Source organism: Ciconia boyciana, chromosome 4 (genome assembly GCF_034638445.1).
Source record: "Ciconia boyciana chromosome 4, ASM3463844v1, whole genome shotgun sequence".
In the NCBI taxonomy this organism is placed as follows: domain Eukaryota; kingdom Metazoa; phylum Chordata; class Aves; order Ciconiiformes; family Ciconiidae; genus Ciconia; species Ciconia boyciana.
In genome coordinates this window covers 78,809,786-78,817,612 of record NC_132937.1, presented here as the reverse complement: position 1 = coordinate 78,817,612, position 7,827 = coordinate 78,809,786, and the positions used below count along the sequence as shown (strand labels likewise).

The 7,827-nt window shown below is 46.6% G+C and overlaps 1 protein-coding gene across 8 annotated transcripts in view; it reads left to right on the top strand.

The window, feature by feature from the left end:
* Positions 1-4,700: 4,700 nt before the first annotated feature.
* Positions 4,701-7,827, top strand: part of PJA2 (praja ring finger ubiquitin ligase 2) — a 34,101-nt gene continuing 30,974 nt past the window's right edge. For 6 of the 8 annotated variants that reach the window (XM_072860516.1, XM_072860514.1, XM_072860517.1 and 3 more), the window contains exon 1: positions 4,783-5,622. The gene's annotated coding sequence lies outside the window, so the exon portion shown is untranslated. Of the gene's footprint in view, positions 4,717-4,782; positions 5,623-7,827 lie in introns of those variants that run through there. The other 2 variants (XM_072860512.1, XM_072860513.1) reach the window with 2 other exon arrangements.

Genomic DNA, 7,827 nt, shown 5'->3' with positions numbered 1-7,827 from the left:
AATAGAATTTTCTTACACGAATCACTGTATTGTTTTTCATGTCTGCCTTTCAGTACTCTGTCATAGTTTTCTTTGTATTCCTCTATGAGAGAGGATGAACTTGATAATTGAAAAATTCCTTTCTTGTTATAAAACCTAATAATCTAGAGTTGGAAAAAGAGGTGGTGCTCCTTGATACAGTGGTATTCTGTATGTTCTTACTGGGTGCAGCATCAGTATGTGCAGGTACAGTTTAGCTTCCTGAGAAAAAATCTTGGTCTGAATATGACGAAGATTAAAAATCTTACAAAATTCTAAATGCTCACATGCAGCTCACACAAAAAATCTTTATATTGATGTGTTTATATAGTCTTTTGAATACAACATGAATGATAGCATGGATGTATCAGTGATATGGAGGTGTCTTATGCAACCATTTAAAATTCATTAGAAAGAAACTATTGACTTCATGGACTTTTGGATTATGTCTTTACTGGAGTATAATCATCAATCAGCAAACCAAATCTTCAGGAAGAATTCACTCTTGCTCCCCAGCTGAGGATACAAACTCAAGATGTTTGCACAGTAATAGTAGTCTTCTATTTAGACTGACATTTTTCTGCCAAAACTTTTTTTATTTCCATGGAGTGATGGATTGATGCACCATGGAAAGTATTCACAGAGGCTAATTTTAACCTTTGGTGCCTCATTTCGCCTGTTCCCTTCTATGCCAATCTGTGGGGGTGTGAGCTGGATTCCTTAAGAGGATGATTTTCAATATAAGCCTAACTTGAAGAGCTGTATCCTCTGCTGCTGAGGGATTTAAGCTCTACTGATTGTAGAGGTAGTCTACAAATACTAGCCTATCTTGATCTTCCTGAGTAACTCACATCATTGCCTCAAAGTACCTGAGTTTGGCTTGTCTGTCCACCAGTCTGGCTGCATACATGCCTATCAGCACCCCTTCCTAATGGTTTTAAACCATTAGCTTTTTTTAAGCAAAAAACTTACAGAAGGAAGAACTCTGCAATAGAATAGAATAGAATAGAATAGAATAGAATAGAATAGAATAGAATAGAATAGAATAGAATAGAATAGAATAGATGTCAGTTGGAAGGGACCTACAATGATCATCTAGTCCAACTGCCTGACCAATTCAGGGCTGAACAAAAGTTAAACCATGCTGTTAAGGGCATTCTCAAAATGCCTCTTAAACACTGACAGGCTTGGGGCATCGACCACCTCTCTAGGAAGCCACTTCCAGCGTTTGACCACCCTCTTGGTACAGAAATGCTTCCTAATGTCAAGCCTGAACTTCCAGTGGCGCAGCTTTGAACCATTCCCAGGTGTCTGTCATTGGATACCAGGGAGAAGAGATCAGCACCTCCCTCTCCACTTCCCCTCCTCAGGAAGCTGTAGAGAGCAATGAGGTCGCCCCTCAGCCTCCTTTTCTCCAAAACAGACAAACCCAGAGTCCTCAGCCACTCCTCACAGGACATGCCTTCCAGCCCTTCCACCAGCTTTGCTGCCCTCCTCTGGACGCATTCCAGGACCTTCACATCCTTCTTAAATTGTGGGGCCCAGGGCTGCACACAGTACTCAAGGTGAGGCCGCACCCCTGAATACAGCAGGATAATCCCCCCTTTTGACCGGCTGGCTATGCTGTGTTGGATGCACCCCAGGATGCGGTTTGCCCTCTTGGCTGCCAGGGCACACTGCTGACTCATGTGGAGCCTGCTGTCAGCCAGCACCCCCACATCCCTTTCTGCAGGGCTGCATTTCAGCAACTCTTCTCCCATGTTATACTTGAGTCCAGAGTTACTCTGTCCTAGGTGCAGAATCTGGCATTTGTTCTTGTTAAATTTCATGCCATTGATGATTGCCCAATGCTCCAATCTGTCTAGATCCCTCTGCAAGGCCTCTTGTCCCTCAAGAAAGTCAACAGCACCTCCCAGTTTAGTATCATCAGCAAACTTGCTAATGGTGCATTCAACTCCTGCATCCAGATTGTTGATAAATACATTGAACAGAACTGGCCCCAGAATTGAGCCCTGAGGAACACCACTGGCAACTGGTCACTAGCCAGATGTGGCCCCATTCACTATGACCTGTTGAGCCGTGCCCTTCAGCCAGTTCTTCACCCAGCGCACCGTGAACCTGCTCATCCCACAGTTGGACAACTTGTCCAGAAGGATGCTGTGAGTAAGCATCCTTTTGCATCCAAAAGCATCCTTTTTTGAAGCCTTTGGCATCAAAAAGCTGTACTAAAATCCAGAAAAGCTACATCCACCGCCTTCCTGTCATCCACTAGGTGGGTGACCTAGACGGATATCAAATTAGTTAAACAGGACTTTCCCTTTGTGAACCTGTGTTGACTGTGCCTGATGATTGCATTGTTCTTTAAATGCCTTTCAACAGTACCCAGTAAGATGTTCTCCATAATTTTTCCAGGAACTGAGGTTGGACCAACAGGTCTGTAGTTCCCTGGGTCTTCCCTCATGCCCTTCTTGTAAATTGGAATAACATTGGCTAGCTTCCAGTCAGCGGGGACCTCCCCAGACTCCCAAGACTTTTGGTGGATGATCGAGAGGGGCCCTGCCATAACATCCACTAGCTCCCTCAGTACCCTGGGATGAATCCAGTCAGGCCCCATGGACTTGTGAACATTCAGCTGATACAGCTAGTCCCTTACAATTTCAGTGTCACAAATGGAAAGTCACTGTTCCCACACTCATGGTCCTGTGGCTCAGGGGGCCAGGCAGGCCAAGGTCTGTCAGTCTTATCAAAGACTGAGGCAAAAAACGCATTGAATGCCTCCGCTTTTTCTTCATCCCTATTAGTCAGATGACTGTCTTCAACATTCTTAGATTTCTGTAAGTTCTGCAAAAACTAGCAGCTATGTATGGGAGAGAGCAAACGAAGTCAGCACTTCTGTTGAGCATGAGCTCTACAGTTAGCCATTTATATGGTTTCCTGACTAGCAGTCGGCATGCATGTACTGGCTAAGCTCATAGAAAGCTAGTAACCAGCCACATTATGCCCTGTTGCTTGTCTTGCTTAAAATGGAGGGAGGTGAAAAATAATTACAGGAAGCATGGAAGGGCAGAATGGCCAAAGACCGAGAACTGAACTGATAATGTAAGAGAGGAGGGCAGGAGTTGTAAGAAAATGGATGACCGGGGATTCTTGTTGCTGAGGGGCAGCAGGAATACGGGACACCTTCATAGAAATCACATTTCATTAGGTCCAGTGTTTATTTGTTTTCTTCTTTGGGGGTAAAGTTTATTCTTGGTCGTCTTGGTTGTCCTGTTTCAACAAATAGATATTGGTGTTCATAAACGATCAATTTGTAATACTGGACGACTAAAAAATTTTTGTTGTAGATGGAAGCAGGCTAGGATACCATCATCTAATACTTTCTTTTTTTTTTTTTTTTTTTTCCCCCCCAAGAACTGACTCTGTCTATTATTGGAACAGAGTGTAGTGGTACTTACGCTGACAAGAGCATTGAAAAATGTAAATATATGCTAGTTGAAATATTCTACATGAAGCTGATAATAAGAGATTTTCCTGAGGAATGACTAATCATATTAATAAAAACCCATATTCAAACTTTATGAAAATAATAGTTGAAAACGGGTGAAGCTTCATCACTGTAGACAACGTGCAGCATGTCCTCTCTGGGCTTGTTTTTGTATGGCAGTCTGTGCTGTGTCTTCATCCTACATGCTGTGAGCTTCTCCTCCTGCTTTCTGTATGCACAGAACATAGCACTGTTCTTCTTGCAGGAGGCCATTATTTTTCTTCTTTTCCCTTGCTCTGCCCCTGTCTTTGTTTCCTCTGTAAAGTATATGTCTTTTTGCTTATCTCTCTCTTTAGTACAATATATATTGCCCGATGTTGTGTGTAAATCTTTCTGTCCTACCACGCACCACTCTTTCCCGCTTCTCCACAGTAAAACGTGAAATTGCTTTCTGCCTGCCTCTGAATAGCAAAATCTCCTCCTCAATTCAGACAAGTGACCGGCCCAGAGGTGAACAGACTCTGCATGATTAAACGACTGATTAAAAGGCTAACTAATTTATTCAGTAACAGACAACAAATAAAGGCCAGAAACACAAAATCCGGGCAGGAACACTGCTCCAGGTGAGCAGCTCAGTGGCGGCTGGCGGTGATGAGGCACGCTGGCCGCCATGGCGTTCCTGCCGCGGCTGCCGGAGGCCTGGCAAGGCCTCGTCAACTAGGAGGTGTCCGCCCTTCTCGCACGACTGAGCAGGTCAGCGGCCCTACTGCCGCGGGAGCTCACCTCAGTCCGTACGGCCGCGGTGCGCCGCCAGCCTCCAGAGGTTGTAGCTACACAACCTCCAGCTCCGCCGGGCACCCCCCGGGCGGCAGCGGGGCCGCACGGCCCTCAGGAGGGAGACAGGCCCTGCCGGCCGAGGGCTGAGGAAACGGCAGCAGCACCGCCGGGCCAGGCTGGGCTCCCGCCTCCCGCCTCCCGCCTCCCGCCTCCCGCTCCCCACCGAGGCACCGCCCCCACCCCGCCCCTCCGTGGGCGGCAGGGGCGAGCCCGCTGCCTCGGTTCCCGCCCCCCGGCCGGGATTGGCCGCTGCGTCTTCACCCTGGCCATGTATTGGCCGCCGCTGGCGGCTGTAAAGCCACAGGATTGGCTGTAGTGGCGGTCGCGGGCAGGAAGGCGGTGGCTGCGGGGAGGCGGGCGAGCCGGGCTCGGGAGGGGTGAGTGCGGGCCCCCGCGGGGGCCGGCTTGGCCTGGCCTGGCTCGGCTCGGCCCGGCCCGGCCCGGCTCGGCTGGGCGGCTGCGGCTCCGGCTTAGGCCCGGGTTTCTGCGTGCGGCCTCCAGCAGGGAAGGGCGGGCGGCAGTGGAGCCAGGCCGGGCCGCGCCGAGGCCGTCTTCAGCCCCCGAGGCGGTCGCTTGGGCCGCGGAGCAGAGGCTTCCCCTCAGGGACGGGCTTGCGGGGTACGGCCCGGCCCGGCGCGGGGGCGGCCCCGCTGGTGCTGTGGCCGAGGAGGCGGGCCGCAGCCAGTGGGCCGAGGGAGAGGCTGAGGGGGCACGGCTGCCACCTCCGTCCAGCGCAGCGGGCCATGGTGGCCCGACGTGTGCCTGTGCGTGAGGGGCCGAGGCCGTCGGTGGGCGCGGGGAAGCCGGTGGGGCGCGCCGCTCAAGGCAGGCACGGGCAGGCCTTCAGTTCAAAATTTTTTGTTTGGGTTTTTTTGTGTTTTTTTTCCGTTTGTTTGCTGGGTTTTTTTCCCCCACAACAATGTGACGGTGATTCAGTATCCCGCGGCAGAAGCGGGAGTCTGCTGCGTGGTGCTGAGGCCGGGGAGCTGTCGGTGGTGGCGGGCGTGGGCTCCCCGTCCTGCGCGGCAAGCCTCTGAGAGCAGCCCTGCCAGCTGGGCGGGTTGGGTTCTCGGTGTGCTACCTCAAGACAAAATAGCAATGGGTGTGAGCAGGCTCACTTCTGAAGTAAGCCACTTGACCTTGCTTGAACTCAGTTATGAAGCATTCACACTACCTGTTTGCTGGAGGAGAGGTGGTCTGAGCCGGCTGTGAGCAGAACCACCCCCAAATTCAGGGACAGAAGGAATGTGTCTTGGGCCTGGAATCAGAGGAGACTTCTTAAGGTGCATCAGCTAAAAGCAGGGATTTTCTTACACATGAGCAAAATTGCATTAACCTGTAGTTACACTGCACGGGATGGGTTTTGCATCTGGATGAGAGCCTCCTTGAGGGTGTTCCTGCGTGTGCTTTGATGTTGCACCTTTAGTAGGTTCACTTGAACTGCTTGTCTTCAGCTGAGCTGACTGCAGTGGAACTGAGTTCTCTCACAATATTGTGCACTTGCAGATATGCTTGACTGGATACTGCTGGTGAATTAACACTTGTTATGAAGACTATGTATTGGTTACATAGCATGTGAATCTGCATGGTGCACAAAGGTATAAGAAGTTGGTATTATAACTGGTGCCAAGTATAGGTTGTGTATGAAAGCTTAGAGACTGCTTTTAGGTCCTTTTTCTATACTCTGACATGTTCCAACACCTCATTCTTTCAGTGGGGTTCTTGATTTGCACTTGTCTGTGTACACAGTTAAGTGATTTAGAGGAATGATTTTTGATTAAACTTCTGTTACACTGTGTCTAGAAAAAATAAATTATGTCCTGGAGCAATAAAGAGTGCTGTCAGACTGTTACTGTTCTCTGTTAATGCACAAATCATGAAAAATACGTACTTTATAGATGTAAATTTCATTTAGGAGAAGTATGTGTATTAAATTTGTGTAAGCAAATATATGTAATAAAATAAGTTTATTTGCAGCTGAGTCAGACTTGCACATAATTGATTTCCTGCTCTTTCTCACCCATTAAAGAAAGGAAAATGTCTGGAAAAGTTGTTCAGAAAAATCATTTTGAAGTTGCATTAAAATGCAGGATCAGGAAACTTCTGTGAAATATGCCTATTTTTTAATTTCCTTTGCCAACTCTGAATTGCAATGCCGTATAGGTAGTGTGCAAAAGTTCTTGACTGATCAAAGCCTCATCAAAATAAGACATATTTATGAATTATCGCCTTGTTAAGTTAGCTGCTCCCATTAAGATGTTTACTTTTGCAAAAGGAGTTTAGCATAGCAAATGAAAAATGCTGATATGATGTATTGGGTTAATTCAGGAGATACTGTTATAGGTACTTGTAGCAAAAAGTTAAGCTGGCATTACTACCATTTTTACATAGTAATCTCCCTTGTGGTCCATAGTACTTGTTGAGTTGTGTTTGTTTTGATTCTTGATCTCTTAGGGAGGCTTGAATAAAACAAAAAATGCTACTCTGCTCTACAGCAGTAGAGGCCAGAATCCCATTGTACTCAGGACAACACATTTGTAAGGCAGACAGTCCCTGGCTTATAGTTTGCAGTGTAAGTAGTGTTTGTTTGGCATCTCAGGTACTTGGAGTTGTGGACGTAACTGAAGTTGCAAGCATAAAATTTACAGTTCAATGAAGGTTTATCCTAGTATTTCTGAAAAATATTTTGAACAAACAAAGTATGGGGAGCAAATTTCTTCTAATTCATTTATTCACTGACACGTTAATGATCCCCCTGCATTTTTATGGGTAGGGCTGTCTGACAGAGTCCACTGCAGGTTTTTAGTGAAGTTTCAGCAGTCTTTTATCTATACATTTAGTAGTGTATTTCGACAGGTCCCAAAGGTCTACTTTGCATTCCTTTCAGTTGGCAAATTAATTTAAAAACTTCAGTTAATACCTTGAAACAATGGTTGAGTTACAGAAATGACTCTGAATGTGGGATAAATATAGGTAAACCCAAACCACTGGAGGAGGGGAATGCTAGCTGACCTTGGCATTCTGTTCAGAGCATCTGTGGAGAAATGATATTTTGAATGTCCTTAAAAGACACACTAACCTGAGCTTAGGATGGTACTTTCCACCAGTGTTTGGAACTTCAGCTTCTGTGGTTTTGATAGCCTGAACTTGAACAAAACACGCTTCATGCTGTTTATCACAGGAATATCCTGAAGTGCTTGGAGTAATGCTGTACACATTTAATATAGGGGCACCTATTCGAGTTGTCAAAGTATAATATATAGTAGGTCTTACAAGAACCTTGTTTCTCTTACAGGCCACACCTGGCTGGCTGTTTTTGTGGTATTTGTGGAGCAGGGCTATAATGTATTTATATGGGAAATGGAGGTAATTATTAATGAGCTTTTAGTAATGAGTGGAATACTTTGCAAGGATGACAGAATGGTTGGCCATGTAAATTGCTAAATGCTAAATTGCTAAATGTGTCACAGTGGCAGAAAGTATTTAGA